Genomic DNA, 9,812 nt, shown 5'->3' on the forward strand with positions numbered 1-9,812 from the left:
CTTATATGTATCTGTGCTGCTGGACCACCCCACCCCATCCATACACTTAGGGAGTGATTCAAAGATGGTGGCCGCAGTGGAATGATTTTTTTTTTGCCACTCCACATGCGTGTAATTGGCACTACACATGTGGCGCGATGGTCTTGTGATGGCGGTCGCAGTGGCCATTTATTTGCAAAGTGATTGACAGTCAAACACAGATTTCGTAACAGTTTCAGGGCTGTGTCACAGCTTTCGACTGTGATACCGTCACAATAAACATGGCTCCAGTGTCTTACTTCCCAAGCCCATGCTGCACAACCATAGAAGGTTGATTATCGGCCCTCATTCCGAGTTGATCGCTCGCTTGCTGCTTTTAGCAGCAGTGCAAACGCTAAGCCGCCGCCCTCTGGGAGTGTATCTTAGCTTAGCAGAAGTGCAACCGAAAGCATCGCAGAACGGGGTTACATTTTTTTCAAGCAGTTTCAGAGTAGCTGCAGACCTACTCCTTCCTTGCGATCACTTCAGTCTGTTTAGTTCCTGTTTTGACGTCACAAACACGCCCTGCGCTCAGCCAGCCACTCCCCTGTTTCCCCCGACACGCCTGCGTTTTTACCTGACATGCCTGCGTTTTTTAGCACACTGCCGGAAAACGGTCAGTTACCACCCAGAAACACCCACTTCCTGTCAATCACTCAACGATCAGCAGTGCGACTGAAAAGCGTAGCTAGACCTTGTGTGAAACTGCATAGTTTTTTGTGAAAGTAGGTCGCGCATGCGCATTGCGGCCCATACGCATGTGCAGAAATGCAGATTTTTAGCCTGATCGCTGCGAACAACGGCAGTTAGTGATCAACTCGGAATGACCCCCATCAAACGATGCGGTCCAAGTGTTGCATCTTCTTATAGAAGCAGCAGATCTGAGATGCCGCCAGTGAGTGTCTTAATGCAAATCCAGACGGCAGCAACATTTTATTTTCCCAGAGCAGTTGCGTACTGAATCGCAGTGGTGGAGGCATTTGTATATGGGTGGTGGATGATAGATCAACAGTCAATAGGTCAACATCACATGGTCAACAGTCGAGAAGTCAATGGGGTCAAAAGGTCAACAGGTAAAAGGTAGACAGTATAAAAGGGCGACAGGTTCAAAAGGTTAACATGACAATGGTCGACACACGTGTTTTCATGTTTTTACAAGTTTTGGGTATTTTACTATCCATATCTATTTACAAGGCAGCACGGATGGTGTAATGGTTAGCATTACTGCCTCACAGCACTGAAGTCATGGGTTCGATCCCACCATGGCTCTAACTGTGCGGAGTTTGTATATTCTCCCTGTGCTTGCGTGGGTTTCCACTGGGTACTCCGGTTTCCAGCGATACAGAATATGTGTGCGCTATATAAATAACTGGTAATATCACAAACTATTATATTTAATAACCTTGTGGTGAGCGAAGCGAGCCACCTCATCTGAAGCGTGGCAAGTGAAGCAAGCCCGCGAGGGGACATGTTTCTAGTAATGTGGGTCATATATGGTTAAACATACAAACTTACACCAAAAAAATCTCTTTGTGTTGACCTTTTTACCCTGTTTGTAACCCTGGCGCTATTGATGGGTTACTGTGAACTGACAGAGTGTGCCTCCACCCGAGCTATTTGGATGAGTAAATTTCCAGGCAAGCTTGGGAACGCCTCTATAGAAGATATGTGGTCTATCCCCCTCCTATCTATATAATATATCTTTTCCCTTTAAGGGACCCCAGTATGATGACTGGGTGACTAATGCAATTACCGTTTTCCCTTTCAGGTTCCAACTCCAAGAACAGACAACTCCACCGGTAAGTATATGTGTGTTTACTTGTTAGCGATCAACTATAGTAACTTTTACAGATCGTACCTTTCATCTTCTCAGAGTATAGGCCTCCGGATGATTTCTTCGTCCCTTAGTGATCCCTTATACAGAAAATAAATGCATGCAATACACAAAAACAACTTGACCATTCAATAGTCAAGAAGACTATTGACCCGGGCTGGTAAAAATAACTCAAAATAGTAATTATAGCTTATAATATACCAATTACACTGTGGTGCTCCATTAGCTATCTACACAATAAATACATAACTATAGAATAGTTATTATATTACTTTCCGGAATAGCAGTCTGATACCCTGGGTAAAGTCAGTAGGGGAGTAAAGTAATTAATTCACGTTAGGGGTTCCGCTGGGAATGATTTACATAGAGCTGCTCCAGAGTCACTGTACCTCCCTTCTCCAAAAGGGACGGACTGGTATTCCGTATTTGGGGTAATGGGGTTCTTAGGTACTTGTATGGGTTATCTCCAATTATGATTCTTGACTCAGATCGATAGCATCCGGTATATGGAGTCCAGATTAAATTTGGATGTGCTAAGTACAATAGATTAGTCGGGCCGGACTGATTCCCAGTAACTAGTCCAGTGCTATTTCATTAACGACTAGGGTTAGTAGTGATGCTACTGAATGGTTCTGTGTTAGATCCTGCTCCCTCTCACAGTACTCGAAGTAGTGAGATCACTAGCACGGACTGAGGCATGCATCAAAATTATATAATACTGTGTCTGGCTACTGTATCCTAGCCTGTTTCCGTATGAATGTGTTGGAGAGGTATGATGGGCCTGCTGCTAGGCATCTATGTCCTCGCTCCACGTACTGATGCTACAGAAAGCTTGTCCCTGAAGTCCGTGTTCTAGGCCAACACAATACTAGTATGCCTAGGTAAACTGATAGTTCCTCATAGGGTGAGTGGTATATGGATATAGATTTAGAGCTATAACTAAGGACATCCACGCTGGATAAGAGGGGTTAATATCATAATATGTAGTCAATTAGACTTGATATAGTGAAGAGACTTAGTGTTTCATATACTGACAGCCCTTGAAGTAATACTTAGTTCTGCGAGGATGTCTGCTTACTCCCTAGCACAGCTGCTACTGTAGTCAAAGCTATGCAATGCTAAGCTGTGCTCTCCGCTGCTAAGTGTAGTGGCAGGTATTGGTTTCCTTACCAATACATCATACGGAGCACCAAACTGAATCCAGGATGCTCTCTCAATTCCTCCCCCGACTCCTCCTCCAATTCAAATAGGAAGGAATGTTCCGCCTCCGGAGGCCGTACTCTATGGTCTGGTTACTATGCCGCCGCTCTCTGGGCCGGTCCCGGCGACCTCCTCTCCTGCCTGCACCAGGTAACCTCCGGCAATAGCCTCCCTTCGTCCAAGCTGACCCTAACCAGTCCGTCTCCAGCCAGCCCCCAGTGCTCACTCCACCGCCAGGCAAATCGTCACTGCGCTCCGGGCTCCGGCACTCCTCGGGGTACTCACGGCACTCCGTCTTTTTGCGGCTCGTCACAGGTGGTTCGTCTCCTCTCTCTGCTATCCTCAGCGCTCCGTCCGCTGCGTCACTCCTTCACCCCTCTCTCTCCCCTCTAACCGTCTCCTTTCTCGAGAGCAATCTCCGTTGGGGGTACAGCATGTGAGCCTTCACTGTCCAGGCACGAGGGCTTCTAGAAAAGTCACTTCATGCCCTCTATTGCCATTGTGTTCAGGCTGATCCCCTGCTCCATTGTTCAAAAATTATACAAACTAAATTATACATACTAATTATTCATTTACTGCAAATGCTCAATATAAATCCTATGGTTATATATATATAGATTTCCATATTAAGAAGTATAATACATGAATCATATTGCTCTTATACCCTAAAGGGTTACATGTTGACCATTTGTACTGTCTACCCTTTTCATGTCAACTGTTTGACCCTGTCAACCTTTTGTACCTGTTGACCATACGGTGTTGACCTACTGTATTAACCGTCGACCTTTTGACTGTCGATCTGGTAATCCCCACCCTTTGCGTACATCTCTGAATCAGGCACTTGGTTTGATGGATGTGATAATAATCATCAACACACATTTGCATCAGCCTTTAATCAGTGCAAAATACACCTTGAAATATGCGTCCTCACCCTCCCATCCGTCTGAGCACCCCCCATCATTGCATCGATACATCCACACTGAGCATGGCCTATGTGAGAAAACCCTGTTACAGACGCGTTGCGATTACTCAGTCGCAGTTGGAGATGCCAATTTCTTTTTTTTTTTGTGTGTATTATTGAAGATAATTTATGTGCATACTTCTGGGGGCTTTTATACATCCGCCTGTGTTTCGGTTTTACGTTTTGTTGTCCAGCTTGCATTTTAGGAATACTACCATCCACTGAAATTAACTGCAAAAATTGTTGTGCGGTGTTTAATAACATTATGACGTTTGTGTGTCTATTACTCTTAGCATGTGTGAGAGGATGACAAATGAAAAACTTGCCAAACATGGCATACAAGAAAAACATATTTAAGATGGATTTTGGTTTTTTTTCAGCATTGTAGTTTGTGGGTTCTCAAGATGCCTCCTAATCACCTGAAGAAACAGCCAGCCCGAATGCAGCTTTACACTGGACTCTTAGTACAATTAATCTACTTGGAAATGACTAACGAAACTATTAATCTTGTCATTTTGCCTTTTTTCTTTTGCAGCTGAGAGCTTCAGATAAACTGAGTTTTATGTGTCCACCACAAGTGATAAGCAGAACATCCAGGTAATGAGTATGGGAGCTGTTTTCATTGCTTTGAAGTATCCCTTGTGAAGTCCTCGCACTGTCAGGTTGCAGGTGCTGTTTGGAGAGCGGTACTGTCAGGATGTTACTGCACCCTTCCCTATGTGACACACAAGCAGGCAGCCTTCTCTTCTAGCACATGTCTCTGCTGTGCTCCGTTCCTCCACTTGCTGGCGGCTTTGATGATGCCATCATTCAGAAAGAGCAATGATGGGACGGCTTGCAATCAATGCTAGAACAGTCCACGATCAATGGGATTATCAAATGAGAGACATTGCTTACAAGTTTTGCAGGAGAGAGCAGCTCGTTATTCTGATGTGTCCGTGCAGTACATAAGAAAACCTATTACAAGATAAACAACAGAGGGACTGACTTATAATATCAAGAAAAATACTAGCTGCTAGTTACCAGAGGCGACTAATATGCTGCTTAGAACCTTTAGTATCACAGATACCAAATATTGCACCAGTGTAATTATTATTGGCCTTAATCAGTAAACAGAATCTATGTGATGGAATTACTGGAAACAGTGAATTAGTGATTTTTAGACAGCTTTATTGGGTGTGAAGCCCCTGGGTAGTCAGCAGCTATTCTTGACACTTGCTTTTACTTATTGCTAGGGATGCAGTGAATCCAGGATTTGGCCGAGCATTTAAGTTGACCACACACCGGCATTTCCTGATGCTCGCCAAGCAACTGGGTCACTTCTCAATGTGGGCACACACACACACACATGAATGGCCAGCTTGTATAAGATCCCACTCACGGTAGATAAATTATAGGCATTGTTTTAGGTTTTTATATGAAGACCAAATATCAGCAATTAGAACTGTACAATTCAAATATTAAAATTAAGAATATACTGGTAAGTAACGTGTGAGACAGCTTAATAGGACATTATATAATTTCAGCAAAAAGATAAAATAATTTTTTGATATCTGATGGAGGGGGAGATGTACTAAGCCTTGGAGAGAGATAAAGTGGAGAAAGATACAGTACTAGCCAAGCAGCTCCTATTCTAACTACCATGGCACAGGGAGTGTTTGTAAAATGACAGGGCTGGTTGGTACTTTATCTACATCCACTTTCTCTCTCTCCAAGGACATAATTCAGACCTGATCACAGCAGCAAACTTTTTCGCTAATGGGAACCATGGCCCTCATTCCGAGTTGTTCGCTCGCTAGCCGCTTTTCGCAGCAGTGCACACGCTAAGCCGCCGCCCTCTGGGAGTGTAATTTAGCTTAGTAGAATTGCGAACGAAAGATTCGCAAAATTGCGAATAGACATTTCTTAGCAGTTTCTGAGTAGCTCGAGACTTACTCTGCCACTGCGATCAGTTCAGTCAGTTTCGTTCCTGGTTTGACGTCACAAACACACTAGTGATGAGCGGGTTCGGTTCCTCGGAATCCGAACCCCCCCGAACTTCAGACTTTTTACACGGATCCGAGGCAGACTCGGATCTTCCCGCCTTGCTCGGCTAACCCGAGCGCGCCCGAACGTCATCATCCCGCTGTCGGATTCTTGCGAGGCTCGGATTCTATCGCGAGACTCGGATTCTATATAAGGAGCCGCGCGTCGCCGCCATTTTCACACGTGCATTGAGATTCATAGGGAGAGGACGTGGCTGGCGTCCTCTCCATTTAGATTAGAAGAGAGAGAGTGAGAGTGAGACACTTGATTTACTGGAGCTTAGGAGTACTCAGAGAGTGCAGAGTTTACTAGTGACTGACCAGTGACCACCAGTGCAGTTTTATTATATTATTATTTAATATAATCCGTTCTCTGCCTGAAAAAAACGATACACAGTGACACAGTAACAGTATACCATATCTGTGCTCAGCCTCAGTGTGCTGCATCATCTATGTATATCTGACTGTGCTGAGTGCTCAGTGCTCACACAGCTTAATTGTGGGGGAGACTGGGGAGCAGTAGCAGGAGTACATATTATTTAACAGTGCACACTTTTGCTGCCAGAGTGCCACTGCCAGTGTGACTGACCAGTGACCACTGTCTGACCACCAGTATATTGTGATTGTCTGCCTGAAAAAGTTAAACACTCGTCGTGTGGTGTTTTTATTCTATAAACGCATTCTGCTGACAGTGTCCAGCAGGTCCGTCATTAATTATATAATATATACCTGTCCGGCTGCAGTAGTGATATATATATATATTTTTTATATCATTATCATCCAGTCTATATTAGCAGCAGACGCAGTACGGTAGTCCACGGCTGTAGCTACCTCTGTGTCAGCAGTCGCTCGTCCATCCATAATTGTATACCACCTACCTGTGGTTTTTTTTTTTTTCTATCTTCTTGATACTAGTAGCTTACTTTAGGAGTCTGCAGTGCTGACAGTGTCCAGCAGGTCCGTCATTATAATATATACCTGTCCGGCTGCAGTAGTGATATATATATATTTTTTATATCATTATCATCCAGTCTATATTAGCAGCAGACGCAGTACGGTAGTCCACGGCTGTAGCTACCTCTGTGTCGGCAGTCGCTCGTCCATCCATAATTGTATACCACCTACCTGTGGTGTTTTTTTTTTTTCTATCTTCTTGATACTAGTAGCTTACTTTAGGAGTCTGCAGTGCTGACAGTGTCCAGCAGGTCCGTCATTATAATATATACCTGTCCGGCTGCAGTAGTGATATATATATATTTTTTATATCATTATCATCCAGTCTATATTAGCAGCAGACGCAGTACGGTAGTCCACGGCTGTAGCTACCTCTGTGTCGGCAGTCCCTCGTCCATCCATAATTGTATACCACCTACCTGTGGTGTTTTTTTTTTTTCTATCTTCTTGATACTACTAGTAGCTTACTTTAGGAGTCTGCAGTGCTGCTGACAGTGTCCAGCAGGTCCGTCATTATATAATATATACCTGTCCGGCTGCAGTAGTGATATATATATATTTTTTATATCATTATCATCCAGTCTATATTAGCAGCAGACGCAGTACGGTAGTCCACGGCTGTAGCTACCTCTGTGTCGGCAGTCGCTCGTCCATCCATAATTGTATACCACCTACCTGTGGTGTTTTTTTTTCTTCTATCTTCTTGATACTAGTAGCTTACTTTAGGAGTCTGCAGTGCTGACAGTGTCCAGCAGGTCCGTCATTATATAATATATACCTGTCCGGCTGCAGTAGTGATATATATATATTTTTTATATCATTATCATCCAGTCTATATTAGCAGCAGACGCAGTACAGTAGTCCACGGCTGTAGCTACCTCTGTGTCGGCAGTCGCTCGTCCATCCATAATTGTATACCACCTACCTGTGGTGTTTTTTTTTTTTCTATCTTCTTGATACTAGTAGCTTACTTTAGGAGTCTGCAGTGCTGACAGTGTCCAGCAGGTCCGTCATTATATAATATATACCTGTCCGGCTGCAGTAGTGATATATATATATTTTTTATATCATCATCCAGTCTATATTAGCAGCAGACGCAGTACGGTAGTCCACGGCTGTAGCTACCTCTGTGTCGGCAGTCGCTCGTCCATCCATAATTGTATACCACCTACCTGTGGTGTTTTTTTTTTTTCTATCTTCTTGATACTAGTAGCTTATTTTAGGAGTCTGCAGTGCTGACAGTGTCCAGCAGGTCCGTCATTATATAATATATACCTGTCCGGCTGCAGTAGTGATATATATATATTTTTTATATCATTATCATCCAGTCTATATTAGCAGCAGACGCAGTACGGTAGTCCACAGCTGTAGCTACCTCTGTGTCGGCAGTCGCTCGTCCATCCATAAGTATACTAGTATCCATCCATCTCCATTGTTTACCTGAGGTGCCTTTTAGTTGTGCCTATTAAAATATGGAGAACAAAAATGTTGAGGTTCCAAAAATAGGGAAAGATCAAGATCGACTTCCACCTCGTGCTGAAGCTGCTGCCACTAGTCATGGCCGAGACGATGAAATGCCAGCAACGTCGTCTGCCAAGGCCGATGCCCAATGTCATAGTACAGAGCATGTAAAATCCAAAACACCAAATATCAGTAAAAAAAGGACTCAAAAATCTAAAATAAAATTGTCGGAGGAGAAGCGTAAACTTGCCAATATGCCATTTACCACACGGAGTGGCAAGGAACGGCTGAGGCCCTGGCCTATGTTCATGGCTAGTGGTTCAGCTTCACATGAGGATGGAAGCACTCAGCCTCTCGCTAGAAAAATGAAAAGACTCAAGCTGGCAAAAGCACAGCAAAGAACTGTGCGTTCTTCGAAATCACAAATCCACAAGGAGAGTCCAATTGTGTCGTTTGCGATGCCTGACCTTCCCAACACTGGACGTGAAGAGCATGCGCCTTCCACCATTTGCACGCCCCCTGCAAGTGCTGGAAGGAGCACCCGCAGTCCAGTTCCTGATAGTCAGATTGAAGATGTCAGTGTTGAAGTACACCAGGATGAGGAGGATATGGGTGTTGCTGGCGCTGGGGAGGAAATTGACCAGGAGGATTCTGATGGTGAGGTGGTTTGTTTAAGTCAGGCACCCGGGGAGACACCTGTTGTCCGTGGGAGGAATAGGGCCATTGACATGCCTGGTGAAAATACCAAAAAAATCAGCTCTTCGGTGTGGAAGTATTTCAACAGAAATGCGGACAACATTTGTCAAGCCGTGTGTTGCCTTTGTCAAGCTGTAATAAGTAGGGGTAAGGACGTTAACCACCTCGGAACATCCTCCCTTATACGTCACCTGCAGCGCATTCATCATAAGTCAGTGACAAGTTCAAAATCTTTGGGCGACAGCGGAAGCAGTCCACTGACCAGTAAATCCCTTCCTCTTGTAACCAAGCTCACGCAAACCACCCCACCAACTCCCTCAGTGTCAATTTCCTCCTTCCCCTGGAATGCCAATAGTCCTGCAGGCCATGTCACTGGCAATTCTGACGAGTCCTCTCCTGCCTGGGATTCCTCCGATGCATCCTTGCGTGTAACGCCTACTGCTGCTGGCGCTGCTGTTGTTGCTGCTGGGAGTCGATGGTCATCCCAGAGGGGAAGTCGTACTCGTAAGACCACTTTTACTACTTCCACCAAGCAATTGACTGTCCAACAGTCCTTTGCGAGGAAGATGAAATATCACAGCAGTCATCCTGCTGCAAAGCGGATAACTGAGGCCTTGGCATCCTGGGCGGTGAGAAACGTGGTTCCGGTATCCATCATTACTGC

General features: G+C 44.6%; 1 long non-coding RNA gene across 1 annotated transcript in view; it reads left to right on the top strand.

Moving 5' to 3' along the window:
• The window catches only part of LOC135008007 (uncharacterized), a 28,999-nt gene extending 22,346 nt beyond the window's left edge, over positions 1-6,653 (top strand). The window contains exons 2-3 of the long non-coding RNA XR_010207831.1: positions 1,787-1,817; positions 4,549-6,653. This is a non-coding gene — a long non-coding RNA (uncharacterized LOC135008007). The remainder of the gene's footprint in view (positions 1-1,786; positions 1,818-4,548) is intronic.
• The last annotated feature ends 3,159 nt before the right edge of the window (positions 6,654-9,812 follow it).

The sequence above is a fragment of the Pseudophryne corroboree genome, chromosome 2, assembly GCF_028390025.1.
Source record: "Pseudophryne corroboree isolate aPseCor3 chromosome 2, aPseCor3.hap2, whole genome shotgun sequence".
Taxonomy (NCBI): Eukaryota; Metazoa; Chordata; class Amphibia; order Anura; family Myobatrachidae; genus Pseudophryne; species Pseudophryne corroboree.